Source organism: Bos indicus x Bos taurus, chromosome 8, assembly GCF_003369695.1.
Source record: "Bos indicus x Bos taurus breed Angus x Brahman F1 hybrid chromosome 8, Bos_hybrid_MaternalHap_v2.0, whole genome shotgun sequence".
NCBI lineage: Eukaryota > Metazoa > Chordata > Mammalia > Artiodactyla > Bovidae > Bos > Bos indicus x Bos taurus.
Window position 1 is genome coordinate 83,673,641 of NC_040083.1, and position 19,473 is coordinate 83,693,113.

The following is a 19,473-nucleotide window of genomic DNA, read 5'->3' on the forward strand; positions in this document are numbered from 1 at the left end:
TTGGGCTTCCTCCCTCCCCTTTAGTGCCTGTTGTGCATTTGTATTAACCAGACCTCCTTAGGAGATAACGTTCCTTCTTAAGCTCATCCAGGGTCACAACTACTCAGGAGGTAATCTTTTGTCTTCATCTTGTAAGGGGCTATGATGACCCATGACCTACCACTTGCTTTTTACATGTAGATCTGGAACAGTTTACATGTGTAAACTGTTAACAGTGCATCATTTGACATATAAGTCTTTATCTCAAACTTATTTAACTGTGCTTTCACCTCTAATGGGTAGGATCAGTCCTCAGAGCTTTCTGAAAGATTGTCCCCTGGGTTGTAATCTTCAGGGCGGTTTGAATAAAATTTTCCTCTTTTTTCTTAGGCCTTTTGATTTTTTTTTTTTCCAAAATTCATAATGTAGCCAGTAGGATATCAGAGATACCCACCAGAGGGCACCTAGGGTTTCCCCAAACTAGTGCTTAGAGCAAAGCAGGGGCCCATTGAGCCCCACTGACTTCTCAGTACTCCTCAGGAGTTCTTGTGAGTTATCCTGGTATCCAACTTTCATTGTTTCAGCAGTGATCCTGAAAGTTTTATTCAAGCTGTTTTTACTTAAGAAAGATTTGGAATCTTTTTTTTTTTTTTTTTAACTTTACAATATTGTATTGGTTTTGCCAAATATCGAAATGAATCCACCACAAGTATACATGTGTTCCCCATCCTGAACCCTCCTCCCTCCCCATACCAACCCCCTGGGTCGTCCCAGTGCACCAGCCCCCAGCATTCAGCACCGTGCATGGAACCTGGACTGGTGACTCGTTTCATATATGATATTATACGTATTTCAATGCCATTCTCCCAAATCATCCCACCCTCTCCCTCTCCCACAGAGTCCAAAAGACTGTTCTATACATCAGTGTCTCTTTTGCTGTCTCATATACAGGGTTATCTTAACCATCTTTCTAAATTCCATATATATGTGTTAGTATACTGTATTGGTGTTTTTCTTTCTGGCTTACTTCACTCTGTATAATAGGCTCCAGTTTCATCCACCTCATTAGCACTGATTCAAATGTATTCTTTTTAATGGCTGAGTAATACCCCATTGTGTATATGTACCACTGCTTTCTTATCCATTCATCTGCTGATGGACATCTGGGTTGCTTCCATATCCTGGCTATTATAAACAGTGCTGTGATGAACATTGGGGTACATGTGTCTCTTTCAATTCTGGTTTCCTCAGTGTGTATGCCCAGCAGTGGGATTGCTGGATCATAAGGCAGTTCTATTTCCAGTTTTTTAAGGATTCTCCACACTGTTCTCCATAGTGGCTGTACTAGTTTGCATTACCACCAACAGTGTAAGAGGGTTCCCTTTTCTCCACACCTTCTCCAGCATTTATTGCTTGTAGACTTTTGGATTGCAGCCATTCTGACTGGCATGAAATGGTACCTCATAGTGGTTTTGATTTGCATTTCTCTGATAATGAGTGATGTTGAGCATCTTTTCATGTGTTTGTTAGCCATTTGTATGTCATCTTTGGAGAAATGTCTATTTAGTTCTTTGGCCCATTTTTTGATTGGGTCATTTATTTTTCTGGAATTGAGCTGTAGGAGTTGCCTGTATATTTTTGAGATTAGTTGTTTGTCAGTTGCTTCATTTGCTATTATTTTCTCCCATCTGAAGACTGTCTTTTCACCTTGCTTATAGTTTCCTTTGTTGTGCAGAAGCTTTTAAGTTTAATTAGGTCCCATTTGTTTATTTTTGCTTTTATTTCCAGTATTCTGGGAGGTGGGTCACAGAGGATCCTGCTGTGATGTATGTCGGAGAGTGTTTTGCCTATGTTTCCCTCTAGGAGTTTTATAGTTTCTGGTCTTACGTTTAGATCTTTAATCCATTTTGAGTTTGTTTTTGTGTATGGTGTTAGAAAGTGTTCTAGTTTCATTCTTTTACAAGTGGTTGACCAGTTTTCCCAGCACCACTTGTTAAAGAGATTGTCTTTAATCCATTGTATATTCTTGCCTCCTTTGTCAAAGATAAGGTGTCCATATGTGCGTGGATTTATCTCCGGGCTTTCTATTTTGTTCCATTGATCTATATTTCTGTCTTTGTGCCAGTACCATACTGTCTTGATGACTGTGGCTTTGTAGTAGAGCCTGAAGTTAGGTAGGTTGATTCCTCCAGTTCCATTCTTCTTTCTCAAGATAGCTTTGACTATTCGAGGTTTTTTGTATTTCCATACAAATTGTGAAATTATTTGTTCTAGCTCTGTGAAGAATACTGTTGGTAGCTTGATAGGGATTGCATTGAATCTATAAATTGCTTTGGGTAGTATACTCATTTTCACTATACTGATTCTTCCAATCCATGAACATGGTATATTTCTCCATCTATTAGTGTCCTCTTTGATTTCTTTCACCAGTGTTTTATAGTTTTCTATATATAGGTCTTTAGTTTCCTTAGGTAGATATATTCCTAAGTATTTTATTCTTTCCGTTGCAATGGTGAATGGAATTGTTTCCTTAATTTCTCTTTCTGTTTTCTCATTATTAGTGTATAGGAATGCAAGGGATTTCTGTGTGTTGATTTTATATCCTGCAACTTTACTATAATCATTGATTAGTTCTAGTAATTTTCTGGTGGAGTCTTTAGGGTTTTCTATGTAGAGGATCATGTCATCTGCAAACAGTGAGAGTTTTACTTCTTCTTTTCCAATTTGGATTCCTTTTATTTCTTTTTCTGCTCTGATTTCTGTGGCCAAAACTTCCAAAACTATGTTGAATAGTAGTGGTGAAAGTGGGCACCCTTGTCTTGTTCCTGACTTTAGAGGAAATGCTTTCAATTTTTCACCATTGAGGATAAGGTTTACTGTGGGTTTGTCATATATAGCTTTTATTATGTTGAGGTATGTTCCTTCTATTCCTGCTTTCTGGAGAGTTTTTATCATAAATGGATGTTGAATTTTGTCAAAGGCTTTCTCTGCATCTACTGAGATAATCATATGGCTTTTATTTTTCAATTTGTTAATGTGGTGTATTACATTGATTGATTTGTGGATATTGAAGAATCCTTGCATCCCTGGGATAAAGCCCACTTAGTCATGGTGTATGATCTTTTTAATGTGTTGTTGGATTCTGATTGCTAGACTTTTATTAAGGATTTTTGCATCTATGTTCATCAGTGATATTGGCCTGTAGTTTTCTTTTTTTGTGGCATCTTTGTCAGGTTTTGGTATTAGGGTGATGGTGGCCTCATAGAATGAGTTTGGAAGTTTACCTTCCTCTGCAATTTTCTGGAAGAGTTTGAGTAGGATAGGTGTTAGCTCTTCTCTAAATTTTTGGTAGAATTCAGCTGTGAAGCCATCTGGACCTGGGCTTTTGTTTGCTGGAAGATTTTTGATTACAGTTTCAATTTCCGTGCTTGTGATGGGTCTGTTAAGATTTTCTATTTCTTCCTGGTAGAGTTTTGGAAAGTTGTACTTTTCTAAGAATTTGTCCATTTCTTCCACGTTGTCCATTTTATTGGCATATAATTGTTGATAGTAGTCTCTTATGATCCTTTGTATTTCTGTGTTGTCTGTTTTGATCTCTCCATTTTCATTTCTAATTTTATTGATTTGATTTTTCTTCCTTTGTTTCTTGATGAGTCTGGCTAATGGTTTGTCAGTTTTATTTATCCTTTCAAAGAACCAGCTTTTGGCTTTGTTAATTTTTGGTATGGTCTCTTTTATTTCTTTTGCATTTATTTCTTCCCTAATTTTTAAGATTTTTCCTTCTACTAACCCTGGGGTTCTTCATTTCTTCCTTTTCTAGTTGCTTTAGGTGTAGAGTTAGGTTATTTATTTGACTTTTTTCTTGTTTCTTGAGGTATGCCTGTATTGCTATGAACTTTCCCCTTAGGACTGCTTTTAAAGTGTCCCACAGGTTTTGGGTTGTTGTGTTTTCATTTTCATTAGTTTCTATGCAAATTTTGATTTCTTTTTTGATTTCTTCTGTGATTTATTGATTATTCTGCAGCGTGTTGTTCAGCCTCCATATGTTGGAATTTTTAATAGTTTTTCTCCTGTAATTGAGATCTATCTTACTGCATTGTGGTCAGAAAAGATGCTTGGAATGATTTCAATTTTTTTGAATTTACCAAGGCTAGATTTATGGCCCAGGATGTGATCTATCCTGGAGAAGGTTCCATGTGCACTTGAGAAAAAGGTGAAATTCATTGTTTTGGGATGAAATGTCCTATAGATATCAATTAGGTCTAACTGCTCTATTGTATCGTTCAAAGTTTGTGTTTCCGTCTTAATTTTCTGTTTAGTTGATCTATCCATAGTTAGGACTTGGAATCTTAAGGGACATTTCCTAGACAGGGTCTTAGGAGGATGTGAGCAGAAGGCTGAGGAAAACAGGTGGCTGGGTTTTTGTTAAATTTGGCTTTGAAAAAAACCCAACAGCTTGAAACCTAAATGTTCATTGATTGGTGAATGGATAAAGAAGAAGTGTTTTATATATATATATATATATATATATATATATATATATATATATATATATATGAAACTAAAGAGCCTCTTGATGAAAGTGAAGAGGACAGGGAAAAGTTGGCTTAAAGTTCAACATTCAGAAAACGAAGATCATGGCATCTGGTCCCATCACTTCATGGGAAATAGATGGGGAAACAGTGGAAACAGTGGCTGACTTTATTTTGGGGGCTCCAAAATCACTGCAGATGGTGACTGTAGCCATGAAATTAAAAGATGCATCACTACAAACAAAGCTAGTGGAGGTGATGGAATCCCAGTTGAACTATTTCAAATCCTGAAAGATGATGCTGTGAAAGTGCGGCACTCAATATGTCAGCAAATTTAGAAAACTCAGCAGTGGCCACAGGACTGGAAAAGGTCAGTTTTCATTCCAATCCCAAAGAAAGGCAATGCCAAAGAATGCTCAAACTACCGCACAATTGCACTCATCTCACACGCTAGTAAATTGATGCTTAAAATTCTCCAAGCCAGGCTTCAGCAATATGTGAACTGTGAACTTCCTGATGTTCAAGCTGGTTTTAGAAAAGGCAGAGGAACCAGAGATCAAATTGTCAACATCCACTGGGGTCATGGAAAAGCAAGAGAGCTCCAGAAAAACATCTATTTCTGCTTTATTGACTATACCAAAGCCTTTGACTGTGTGGATCACAATAAACTGTGGGAAATTCTGAAAGAGATGGGAATACCAGATCACCTCACCTGCCTCTTGAGAAATTTGTCTGCAGGTCAGGAAGCAACAGTTAGAACTGGACATGGAAGAACAGCCTGGTTTCATGTAGCAAAAGGAGTACGTCAAGGCTGTATATTGTCACCCTGTTTATTTAACTTATATGCATCATGAGAAACGCTGGTCTGGAAGAAGCACAAGCTGGAAACAAGACTGCCAGAAGAAATATCAATAATCTCAGATGTGCAGACGACACCACCTTTATGGCAGAAAGTGAAAAAGAACTAAAAAGCCTCTTGATGAAAGTGAAAGAGGAGAGTGAAAAGGTTAGCTTAAAGCTCAATATTCAGAAAACTAAGATCAAGGCATCTGGTCCCATCACTTCATGGGAAATAGATGGGGAAACAGTGGAAACAGTGGCTGATTTTATTTGGGGGGGGGGGCTCCAAAATCACTGCAGATGGTGATTGCAGTCATGAAATTAAAAGATGCTTACTCCTTGGAAGGAAAGTTATGACCAACCTAGACAGCATATTGAAAAACAGAGACATTACTTTGCCAACAAAGGTCCATCTAATCAAGGCTATGGTTTTTCCAGTAGTCATGTATGGATGTGAGAGTTGGACTATAAAGAAAGCTGAGCACAGAATAATTGATGTTTTTGAACTGTGGTGTTGGAGAAGACTCTTGAGAGTCCCTTGAACTGCAAGGAGATCCAACCAGTTCATCCTAAAAGAGACCAGTCCTGAATATTCACTGGAAGGACTGATGTTGAAGCTGAAACTCCAATACTTTGGCCACCTGATTCAAAGAGCTGACTCATTTGAAAGGACCTTGATGCTGGGAAAGATTGGGAGCAGGAGGAGAAGTGGACGGCAGAGGATGAGATGGTTGGATGGCATCACTGACTCAATGGATGTGGGTTTGAGTGGACTCTTGAAGTTGTTGAAGGACAGGGAGGCCTGCAATGCTGTGGTTCTTGGGGTCACAAAACGTCGAACATGACTGAGCAACTGAACTGAGTGCAACACTTTTACAGCATCGTCTTTTAGGATTTGAAACAGCTCAACTGGAATTCCATCACCTCCACTAGCTTTGTTCATAGTGATGCTTCCTAAGGCCCACTTGACTTTACATTCCAGGATGTCTGGCTCTAGGTGAGTGATCACACCATCATGATTATCTGGATCATGAAGATCTTTTTTTGTATAGGTTTTCTGTGTATTCTTGCCACCTCTTCTTAATTTCTTCTGCTTCTGTTGGTCCACACCATTTCTGTCCTTTATTGTGCCCATTTTTGCATGAAATGTTCCCTTGGTATCTCTAATTTTCTTGAAGAGATCTCTAGTCTTTCCCATTCTGTTGTTTTCCTCTATTTCTTTGCACTGATCGCTGAGGAAGGCTTTCTTATCTCTCCTTGCTATTCTTTGGAACTCTGCATTCAGACACTTGTATCTTTCCTTTCTCCTTTTGTTTTCACTTCCCTTTTTTCCACAGCTATTTGTAAGGCCTCTTCAGACAGCCATTTTGCTTTTTTGCATTTCTTTTCCATGGGGATGGTCTTGATTCCTGTCTCCTGTACAATGTCATGAACCTCCATCCATTGTTCATCAAGCACTCTGTCTATCAGATCTAATCCCTTGAATCTATTTCTCACTTCCACTGTATAATCATAAGGGATACGATTTAGGTCATACCTGAGTGGTCTAGTAGTTTTCCCTACTTTCTTCAATTTCAGTCTGAATTTGGCAATAAGGTGTTCATGATCTGAGCCACACTCAGCTCCCAGTCTTGTTTTTGCTGACTGTATAGAGCTTCTCCATCTTTGGCTGCAAAGAAAATAATCAATCTGATTTTGGTGTTGGCTATCTGGTGATGTCCATGTGTAGTCTTCTCTTGTGTTGTTGGAAGAGGGTGTTTGCTATAACCAGTGTGTTCTCTGGGCAAAACTCTATTAACCTTTGCCCTCTTCATTCTGTATTCCAAGACCAAATTTGCCTGTTACTCCAGGTGTTTCTTGACTTCCTACTTTTGCATTCCAGTCCCCTATAATGAAAAGGACAGCTTTTTTGAATGTTAGTTCTAGAAGGTCTTATAGGTCTTCATAGAACCATTCAACTTCAGCTTCTTTAGCATTACTAGTCGGGGCATAGACTTAGATTACCATGATATTGAATGGTTTGCCTCGGAAATGAACAGAGATCATTTTGTCTTTTTTGAGATTGTATCCAATTACTGCATTTCAGAATCTTTTGTTGACTATAATGGCTACTCCATTTCTTCTAAGGGATTCTTCCCACAGTACTAGATACAATGGTGTCTTCAGAAGCAATCAAAAGCCCATCAATCATTTTACCACTCCCAAAACCTCCTCTATTTATCTTAAGAGGCTGTTAAGTGTTAAAAAATTTTTTTCTGGCCCTAAGAGAACTAAGACTTCCCCGGAGGGACTTGCCTTTTTCCTCCTATGCATTTGATATGCAAACATTCTAACTCGTCTCCTCCAGAAGATGAGTTTCTTCTCCAGAAACTCTTATGTTTAAAATACAAATTTCAAAAAGGTAAAACAAAGAAGGAGAGATAATTAGGAACTTGACTTGTCAAGGACAGAAAGAGATCTTAAGTGTCTTCTCCACAAGTATTAGTAAAAAGGATGTAGCCATCTGGACAGGTAACCTTGATTTGTTTCATCTGCCAGAAACCCAATTTGAATTCATCCTCTTTTGTAATTGATGAACCCATCAGTTTATATTATTGTAACCAATTCATGGATGTAATTTTGTGATGGTAACTATGGGGTGTCTGTTTGTGTTTTTATATACGTGTATTGTAGATGTATGGTATTCTCAAAGTTAATTTGTAAAAGAGCTCTATTTAATTGGTTTATAGGAAATTAAGCATTTATATAAATACTCAGAAATATAAAAGAAACTGGTCAGCATGAGTTTTTGAGTTCACATAATCTGGGAAATATTTAGTACTGTGTTAAAATCTGGTATTAAAGATATTGTTTTGTTGGCTTAATTATTAACACATGTCTTTAGAGTTTATCAACATTGTCAACTACAAATTGGCACTTGCCATCTACCTTTACAGGGATTAAACTATGTGATGTTGCAACTGGTGATTTTCAACACTCCCTGAAAGGAGTTCAAGGTAGAGAGCAGAAGTGAGGCACTCTGTCCTTGGGAAAAATCTGTCAGGACAGGACTTCAGATATTTAGGTATATTCAGGATCTGATTTTATGAGCCCAATTCTTGTATTTCCTCATGTCTAGAAATGCACTGAAATCCTTCATGGTGATAATTGTTTCTCATGACTAGCAGAAATCTGGAAAAATATGTGCTTGATTGCATGTATTTCCCCATCACCAGAATCACATATACACTGACCTTCCCCTTGGCCTCTTTAGAGCAGTTTCTCAGAGCTATTTGAGGCATTGTCTCCCAGGCTGCAGTCCTTATTTTGCCCCAAATAAAACTGACCTGACAGCTCTCACGTTGTGCATTTTTTCTAAGTCAACATTAAATATAATACTTTTATTATACCTAGGTTTATTAGAAATCAAATAAGATATTATTCCTGTTAAAAATTTTGTCAGCAAGAAAAATAACTTGGTATGATGAAATTTTTAAGTAAAAGAAGAAAGGTAAATGAGATAAAATGTGTTAGATAACTCCTCAGGAATGATTACATTTTGGGAGTAACCTTTTAAAAATAGTCTCTCCAGATTTTGGTAAGTTGAGTTTTGTTGAAGTAAAATGATGGGACTCCATTAAAAATCCAGGTCATTTCCAAATAAGATATTGGAACATTAATTGCTAAACACTGACTTCCTTTTACAGAGAAACTAAGATCTTTATGAATATTAATAAATATGTTTGGTGCCACATTAAGAAAATTACTATTTAAAGAGCATACATTTTCTAGAAACTGTAAGTAGTATTTATGTTTGCTAAATCTATTTAATGCTAGAGAGTTGATAATTGAAAAGTAAAAGACATTAAAGCAGTAAAAGACAATTCACACTTGCTTACTTAGTTTTTTAAAGAAACCAGGTTTTAAGATGAAGAATTAAAATATATGTTAAAAAAAACTACTAAAATAGTATGGGAAACATTTCAGTATGTAAGGAAAATAGGAGGTGTGTTTTTAGTAATAGAAGATGTGAGAAATGGAAATGAGCTCTATTTAATTGGCTTATATGAAATTAAGGGAAAGAAACCCTGAAGGAAAAATTTTGTGCATAATAAATATTGGTTAATATTATATTGACTGATTAAGTAAATTTTTATATTAAAGGTAAAGTGATACAAAATCTGACTCTGGTTTTCTGTTAAAAGGATAAATATTTCTTAAAATACTGATCTGCTTTTGATAGCAGATTGCAAAGTTTCTCTGCCTTTAACTGGCAATCTATTATGACTTTCTGTATTTTCTTTCAAGATCTTTTATTGTCACTTTCGTTAAGTGAATAAGCATTGTTCTATAGTAACCTATTTGACCAAGTGTTTTGAAACCTTTTGACTTTTTTTTCCAAGAAGTTTTTCTGTTTGTTTTAAAATATTTATTTATTTATCTGTCTTCTCTGAGTCTTACTTGCAGCTCTCGGGATCTTTGATTTTCATTGCAGCACACAGGGCATTTAGTTGCTATGTGTGAACTCTTAGTTGTGGCATGTGGGATCTAGTTCCCTGACCAGGGATCAAACCCAGGTCCCCTACATTGGGAGCATGGAGTCTTAGCCACTGGACCACCAGGGAATTTCCAAACCTTTTGATATTTTTGACAAACTTCCCAATACCAAATTCTAGTAATGTTTTGACCTCTAACCTTGGGATGTTTAACTCTTTTTCTCAGAGAGAGAAATATTAAGCTAATTAGGCTTATTTGGTATGTTAAATTACATGGGAAACATTGTCAAATGAGTAGTGATAAACAGGTTACATTTTATGGGTAAATGTTACTAATATAGATTTCTAGAAATAATGCAGAAATCAAAAAAATCTGGTATGTCCTGGTAGAATCTTGCTGTTGTTGATATTCAGTTGCTAAGCCATGTCCAGCTCTTTGCAACCCCATGGACTAGAGCACACCAGGCTTCCCTGTTCTTCACTATCTCCTGGAGTTTTCTTAAGCTCATGTCCATTGAGTCAGTGATGTTATCTAACAATCTTATCCTCTGGCCGCCCCCTTCTCCTCTTGCCCTCAATCTTTCTGGACCTCAGGGTTTTCCCAGGAGTCAGCTTTTCCCATCAGGTGGCCAAAGTATTGGAGCTTCAGCTTCAGCATCAGTCCTTCCAATGAATATTCAGAACTGATTTCCTTTAGGACTGACTGGTTTGATCTTCTTGCTGTACAAGGGACTCTTCTCCAGCATCACATCAAAAGCATCAATTCTTGGGCACTCAGCCTTCTTTATGGTCCAACTCTCACATCCACTTGACTAATATAGCTTTGACTATACAGAACTTTGTCAGCAAAATGATGTCTCTGTTTTTTTAATATGCTGTCTAGATTGGTCATAACTTTTCTTCCAAGGAGCAAGTGTCTTTTAATTTCATGGCTGCTGTCACCATCTGCAGTGATTTTGGAACCCAAAAAAATAAAGTCTGTCACTGTTTCCATTGTTTCCCCATCTATTTGCCATAAAGTGATGGGACCAGATGCCATGATCTTAAGTTTTTTGAATGTTGAGTTTTAAGTCTGCTTTTCCACTTTCCTCTTTCACCCTCCTCAAGAGGCTCTTCAGTTCCTCTTTGCTTTCTGCCATTAGAGTCGTTTCTCTGCATATCTGAGGTTGTTAATATTTCTCCCAGAAATCTTGATTCCAGCAATCTTGATTCCACCTATACTTCAGCCAGTCTGGCATTTCACATGATGCACACTTCATGTAAGTTAAATAAGCAGGCTGACAATATAAAGCCTTTACATACTCCTTTTCCAATTTTGAATCAATCCATTGTTCCATGTCTAGTTCTAACTGTTACTTTTCGACCTGCATACAGGTTTCTCAGGAGGTAGGTAAGGTGGTCAGGTATTCCCATTTCTTTAAGAATTTTCCACAGTTTGTTGTGATCCACACAATCAAATGCTTTAACATAGTCAATGAAGCAGAAGTAGATGTTTTCTTGGAATTCCCTTTCTTTTTCTATGCTCCAAAAATGTTGGCAATTTGGTCTCTTGTTTCCTCTGCCTTTTCTAAATACAGCTTGTACAACTGGAACTTCTTGGTTTACGCACTGCTGAAGCCTAGCTTGAAGGATTTTGAGCATTATCTTGCTAGCATGTGAAATGAGCACAACTGAACAGTAGTTTGACCATTCCTTGGCATTTTCCTTGTTTGGGATTGAAATGAAAACTGGCCTTTTCCAGTGCTGGGGCCACTGCTGAGTTTTCCAAATTTGCTGGCATATTGAGTACAATACTTTCACAGCATCATCTTTTAGGATTTAAATAGCTCAGCTGGAATTCCATCATCTCCACTAGCTTTGTTGTTAGCAATGGGCTATTGTTAGCAATGCCCATTTGACTTCACACTCCAGGATGTCTAGCTCCAGGTGAGTGACCACACCATCAAGGTTATCTGGATCATTAAGACCTTTTTTGTATAGTTCTTCTGTGTATTCCTGCCACCTCTTCTTAATCTCTCTGCTTCTGTTGGGTCCATACCATTCCTGTCCTTTATTGTGCCCATTTTTGCATGAACTATTCCCTTGATAGCTCCAATTTTCTCGAAGAGATCTTTAGTCTTTCCCATTCTATTGTTTTCCTCTATCCCTTTGCATTGTTCACTTAAGACCTTTTTATCTCTCCTTGCTATTCTTTGGAACTCTGCATTCAGATGGGTATATCTTTCCCTTACTCCTCTGCCTTTTGCGTCTCTTCTTTTTGCAGCTATTTGTAAGGCTTCCTCAGACAACCATTTTGCTGTGCTGCATTTCTTTTTCTTGGGGATGGTTTTTGGTCACCACCTCCTGTACAATGTTACAAACCTCTGTCCACAGTTCTTCAGGCACTCTATCAAATTTAATCATTTGAATCTGTGTCAGTTCCACTGTATAATTATAAGGGATTTTATTTTGGTCATACTCGAATGACCTAGTGGTTTTCTCTACTTTCTTCAATTTAAGTCTGAATTTTGCAATAAGGAGCTGATGATCTGAGCCACAGTCAGCTCCTGGTCTTGGTTTTGCTGACTGTGTATAACTTCTTCATCTTCAGCTGTAAAGAATACAATCAATCAGTATTGACCATCTGGTTCAGTATTGACCATCTGATGATGTCCATGTTTAGAGTTGCTCTTGTGTTTGCTATAACCAGTGTGTTCTCTTGGCAAAACTCTGTTAGCCTTTGTGCTGTTTCATTTTGCACTTCAATGTACAAAATGAAGCTTATTTTGTACATTGTACAATGTAGCTCAGCTCAGGTCATTCAGAGACCCGATCACTTCTGATGTGCTATCTGTGTAAGCACAAGTAATGGCTGTGCCAGCATTGTACGGATGATGCTCCAGGTCTGAGGCACCCTTTCCTCTCACAGTTGAGCTTTTTCCTCAGCTTCAGCAGCTCTTCGTCTGGTGTGGAGCTGTGTTGTTAAGGGAGTGGGACTAGCATAGTTGTTTTCCTCAGGCTGGGGTGTGTGCCAGAGTGGTCAGGGGAAACTGGCCAGTAACCAGTACAGTTCTAGTCACCTCTCTCTGTCCTGTTTTGGGAGTAAACAAGCAGCCACCTGCTTCCCTCAGCTGAGTCCAGGCTTCCCACATCCCTTCTATTAGTTGCTCCAACCAACCAAGCAGACTGGTTTTCCTGATGTTGGATCCCAGAACGGGGGCACCCAAAATGTGACTTGAACCACTCACTCCCCAGTGAGGATCTCTGCCCACGTTATCTTCCTCCTCTCCCTCCTACCAAGGGCACAGGTCCCAACCTTATCACTTCTAGTCCCTTCCTGCCCAATTGCATGTGATCTTTCTCACTGAATTGGTAATAAAGAAATCTTTCTGCTAGTCTTCAGTTACTATTAAGTGAGAACAGTTCCATAAGTATATATATTGTGATGTGTTCATGAGGGAAGCAGAGTTCCATGTCCTCCTACTCCATCATCTTTATCTCCTCCTCTTTCTTCATTTTTTTCTTTCTATCCCTAACACTTAATATCCAATTGTCCTATCTTCAGGTTGGCTAATTCTTTAAACTTCTGCCTGCTTAAATCTGCTCGGAGAAGGCAATGGCACCCCACTCCTGTACTCTTGCCTGGAAAATCCCATGGACAGAGGAGCCTGGTGGGCTGCAGTCCATGGGGTCGCTAAGAGTTGGACACGACTGAGTGACTTCACTTTCACTTTTCACTTGTATGCATTGGAGAAGGAAATGGCAACCCACTCCAGTGTTCTTGCCTGGAGAATCCCAGGGATGGGGGAGCCTGGTGGGCTGCCGTCTATGGGGTCACACAGAGTCGGACACGACTGAAGTGACTTAGCAGCAGTAGCAGCTTAAATCTGCTAGTATATTCCTCCTGGGAATTTTTCAATTCATTTCTTGTACTTTTCAGCCCCAGAATTTGTTTGGTTCTTTTTAAAAAATAATTTGTATTTTTTGTTGGTATTCTCATTTCCATATAATTTTCTTGATTTCTGTTAATTCTTTTTCCTTATTGTCCTTTAGTCTTTCAAATACATGTAAAGCAATGGTTTTAAAATATTTCTTCTGCAAATCTGATGTTTGAGCTTCCTCAGAGATGATTTCTGTCAATTATTCTGTTCCTTTGAAGGGTCATGTTTTTCTGTTAATTTGGATGCCTGTGATTCTTTTGTTGAAAGCTGGGCTTTGCAGCAACTATGGAAATCGAATTCACCCATTCCCCAAAGTTTTTTTTTTATTGTTGAAGGCTGTAATAGTCGGTTTTGTTTTGAGAATTTTCAAAAGTATTTTTTAAAGGCTGTTACTTTTTGTTTCTTATTACCGAAGTCTCTCTTACATTAGCTCATGTTCAGCTGAAGTCTGGACAGATGTACTTGAATGGCAGGGCCCCTCTGAATTTCATGTATTAGCTCTGTTCTGGAGCAATCCTTCAACACTTAGCTCTGAGCCTAGGCTAGCTTTCAGCCCAAAGTGAAAGCCTGAAGTCTTCTCAGGTTTTTTCTGAGCATGTATCTTGCCTGGGCTTGTGCATAGTTTCAAAATTCTCCAGTATAAACCACTGATTTTGAATGTCCTAATTTCCCAAACTGTCTCACCCTAATTCCTCCTTCCTCCTATGGTCTTTGGTATGTTTTCATCTGGAACCTCTTGCTCAAGTCACTATGGGTCTGTATAAGCAGTGCCTATCATTTTTGTACCTGAGTTCTCAGTTAAGCAAAAAAGAGATGAGCATCTTGTATCAGCCACTGAGATATCCCCTAGATAGGTTAGAATAGATGTACACAATAATATGCAACAAATTCAGCTTCCTGTGGTTGACAGGGAATAACTGGGAACTGTGATGCTACCGTGTAGACACAGGAACTGCCACTGTGTCAGAGGGCATTGGCACAAGGGCGAGTAAAAATGCCACATAGTTTTCCTTACATTTTGAAGATGATTTTTCTTAATTGGGCATTTTCTTTGTTATTATAAATCTTTCACTGTTTTCCAGAGCTCTGACAAAGTTGTTTCAGTTTCTGCTTTAAAAAACAAAAAGTTGCTATGAGACAATGAGAGCTTAGAGCTTTTGAGTCTGCCATTTTGCTGCCATCCCCTTTGAAAACAAAGTTTTAAACAAAACAGTATATTGCATGAGGAATCAGGGCAAGAAGGTAGGAAGTGTGGAATCTGAATTTTATTCATGAAAGAGTGGCTTGATAAATTATTTTAGGTGTTGAGAAAAAAACAGAGTAAAATGAAATTCTTAGTTTAAAATGGGAGAAATGAAGTTTTATTTAAAAGGGATTGAAATAAAAAGATTTGCTTTCAATTTTGACATTATAGTTTTCTTTCAGCCTTCTCACAAGTGTTATTAGGTCATTAAATTATTGAAATTGGTCAAATGCCCTTCTCCAAGAAGAGAGATGAATGAGACCCTCATCATCACTAGAGAAGCTGCTGACAACACTCTCTTGTTAGCATTAATCTCATAGTAATCAAAATTAAATAAGTTGCCCTGGTAGAGACAGGCCAGTTACATATGCTGTAAATGGTAGGTAGACATAAACTTGAGGTTGACATACACTTTGGAAGAATAAAACCCAATTTATGTAAAGAGGAGTTCATGAAGAAATTCTTTAATTAACATTCAGTTTGATAAGCGCTCCCAACCCATGGATCAAACCTGGGTCTCCTGCATTATTTACCATCTGGGCCATCAGGGAAACCAAGATTTGTTGTGATGCTTAGAAAGATAATGTATTTGTTACTTTTGAAAATTTAAACAGATGGGCTAACCCAGGTCTAAAGCAGTGATTTTTAATGCTGACTGAACTTTGGAATCATCTGAGGAAACTCAAAATTATGGCTGACCAGAGTGGTCAGAGGCTTTCCTGATGGCTGAATTGGTAAAGAATCTGCCTGCAATACAGGAGACCTGGGTTTAATCCCTGAGTTGGGAAGATCCCTTGGAAGAGGGCATGGCAACCTATTCCAGTATTTTTGCCAAAGAATTCCATGGACAGAGGAGCGTAGTGGACTGCAATTCATGGGGTCTCAAAGAGTCAGAGATGACTGAGCAACTAACATTTTCAGAGTGAACCACAGACTAAGTCAGAATCTCTGGAGATTTTTTCAAACATATTTATTGAGGTATAGTTTACATAACATAAAGTTAATCTATTTAAAGTCTACAGCATAATGATTTTTAGAAGTAAATTTATAAAGATGTATAATTATGGTGGCTCAGATGGTAAAGTGTCTACCCACAATGTGGGAGATCCGGGTTCGATCCCTGGGTTGGGAAGATCCCCTGGAGAAGGAAATGGCAACCCACTCCAGTACTCTTGCCTAGAAAATTCCACGGATGGAGGAGCCTGGTGGGCTACAGTCGATGGTGTTGCAAAGAGTCAGACATGACTGAGCGACTTCACTTTCACTTTCATAATTATTAGCATGATTCAATTTCAGAACATTTCCATCATTTCAAATAGATTTATCTTGCTGGTTTGCTGTTAATCACCACCTTTTTTTGGACCTTTCATAAAAATGGAATCATACAATATGTGGCATTTTACATCTTAGTTCTCTCTTCTTACGTTATACATACATTCATGTATGTTGTTCACCTTTTCACATTAGATTGCTTAGCATATATATTGCAGTTGCTTTAAATTCCTGGTCTGATAATTCCAACATCTCTACTACATATGAGCCTGATTCTGATTCTTCTTCTGTCTCTTGACATTGTGTGTTTTCTTTTAGTATGTGTATAATTTTTTTTTTTTTTTTCCGAAAATGAAACAGGCTGTTAGAGTGAGGTTTCAGTTATCTGGCTAGGAGTTAGGCTGAGTTTAGTGTTTGCTGTAGCTGTAGGTGTCAGGAGCTAAAATTTTCCTCTGGTGTCCTTGTTTTTGTCCTTCTTACTACCTTTAGGTTTTCCTAGAGACTTCTGATGGAGAAGGCGATGGCACCCCACTCAAGTACTCTTGCCTGGAAAATCCCATGGATGGAAGAGCCTGGTGGGCTGCACTCCATGGGGTCGCGAAGAGTCAGACACGACTGAGCGACTTCACTTTTACTTTTCACTTTCCTGCATTGGAGAAGGAAATGGCAACCCACTCCAGTGTTCTTGCCTGGAGAATCCCAGGGATGGGGGAGCCTGGTGGGCTGACGTCTATGGGCTCGCACAGAGTCAGACACGACTGAAACAACTTAGCAGCAGCAGCAGCAGAGACTTCTGAAATGAGGTTTGAGACATGCAGTTTTTTCGGTTTGGACCTCTTGTTACTTAACAGGAGCCTTATTGATGTGGAAGTAAATTATGAGGGTGAAGGGGGAAGTAGTCTATAGGCTTATGCTCAAGTCTCAGTCTTTTAGTGATCCTGTGACCATGGGCTGTGACCTTCACAAGTGCTTCTCAGTTTTTTCTTTAGGTGGCAAAGGTATACTAGAGAGCCTGAAGTTGGATATTTTCCTTCTCCCACGTTGAAGGCTAGTTGGAGCTGGAGTTGGGTACTTTTCTTACCCTGTTCAATTAAGCCCAGTCAGTTAAGGTTTTGCAGAGTAGTTTCTCTTGATAAAGCATCTTATTGAAAATACAATGTTTTGCATGCATTACAAAATTACTCCTTTCCCCCCTCTTCTTCCCAGAAGCATAAGGAGACTTTTCTCAGATATTCACTGTGAGAGCCCGGTTGGCCTCTTAGAAGTAAAACACAGAAGTTGTGGGGCCTCCATTAAGACTGGTTTGCCCTGGCTTTTTTTTTTTTTTTTTTTTTGCCCTGGCATTTTTAACCTACCAAATTTGTCCACAGTGAGCCTCCAACAATTTGTCAATTACATTTTAATTTTTTGGTACAGTATAGTCAAAGCTATAGTTTTCCAGAAGTCATGTACAGGTGTGAGAGTTGGACCATAAAGAAGCCTAAGCAACCAAAGAATTGATGCTTTTAAACTGTAGTGCTGGAGAAGACTCTTGGGAGTCCCTTGGACATCAAGGAGATCAAATCAGTGAATCCTAATGGAAATCAATCCTGAATATTCATTGGGAGGACTGATACTGAAGCTAAAAGTCCAATACTTTGGCCACCTGATGCAATGAGCTGACTCATTGGAAAAGACCCTGATGAGGGCAGGAGGAGAAGAGGGTAACAGAGGATGAGATGGTTGGATGGCGTCATCGACTCAATGGACATGAGTTTGCGCAAACTCCGGGAGATAGTGAAGAACAGGGAAGCCTGGCATGCTGCAGTCCATGGGCTCCCAAAGTCAGACACGACTGAGCAACTAAACATGATATGAAACCATTTCAATATTAAAAGTTCCAAAATTTCAAACAAAGTAAGTACCCTTGACCTGTAAAATGAAAGTTTCCAAAGAAGGAAGAAAATAAGCAATAAGGAAAATATAAAATATAAAGCATAAAATAAGATGACAGAAATAGATCACATTAGAACAATAATTAAATAAATCAAAATTAAAATTGTCATATGATTTTTAAATCTCAAAAGAAATAAAATAATATTGAAAATAAATAATAGAGAAAACTTAGTAAATGTGAATGCAAATTTAGACCTAAGTCTAAATTCTGATAGAAGGTTGAATTCATGATAAGAATATTATAAAGAAGGAAAAGACTGTTGACTATAGGAGCAACAATTGAAGTATACATTCATTGCAATATAGCTAAATAAACCCACAGGCCCATGTTCCCACTAAAGCTATATGAAAACATTATAACCCACAAATAGAGAAATACACATTATTTAAAACCTCCATGGAGCATTAAGACAAATCTACCATGTGAATCCCTCATTGGATCCTGTGTTACTAAGGGTTAGAGAATTGCAACATAAGGGAATTTTGTGTAAGACTCAAAGCTCCTTCTCTATATAGTTCGGGCTAGACTTAAAGCTTCAGGAGGATGCGGTGAGGGGAATGGTAAAGCACATTCAGAAAACAGAGTATGTACGTAACATTCTAGGCCTGTCTGAAGAGGCTGCTTAAAAACAGACTCAGCCCCAAGGGTTTGACCCCTAGTCTTACACTTCACCCTACTACCGTTCAAGGTCAGTACCTTAGCTCACCCTACCTCATTCCTGGCTTCTGGGTATGGCACAAGTGCACATGTCTGAATGTTCATGATCCCTAAAAATTTAAATGGTGAAATCCTAACTCCTAAAGCTGGGAGGTGAGGACATAGGAATGTGCTTATGAGCTTTCATGAATGGGATTAGTGCCTTATAAAAGAGCTTCCTCCCATCATGTAATAATACAGAGAGAAGACTCTGGCTTTGAACCAGGAAGAGAGGTCTCACTAAGGTGACCGTGCTGGGTGGGAATTTGACCCTGGATTTCCTAGCCTCCAGAACTGTGATAAATAAATTTCTATTGTTTTTAATCACCCCAGTCTAAGATATATTGTTATAGCAGCCCTAACAGATTAAAACAACGTGTTCCAAAACTTATGTAGAGAGTAGGGACTGTCTTATTGTTACCGACTAAGAAGTTGTGCACAAGGAAATGGCAACCCACCCTAGTAGTCTTGCTGGGAAACCCCATTGACAGAGGAGCCTGTTTTGCTACACAGTCCATGGGGTTGCAAAGAATTGGACATGATTACTAAACAGCACTAAACAGCAGCAGCAAGGAGTAGA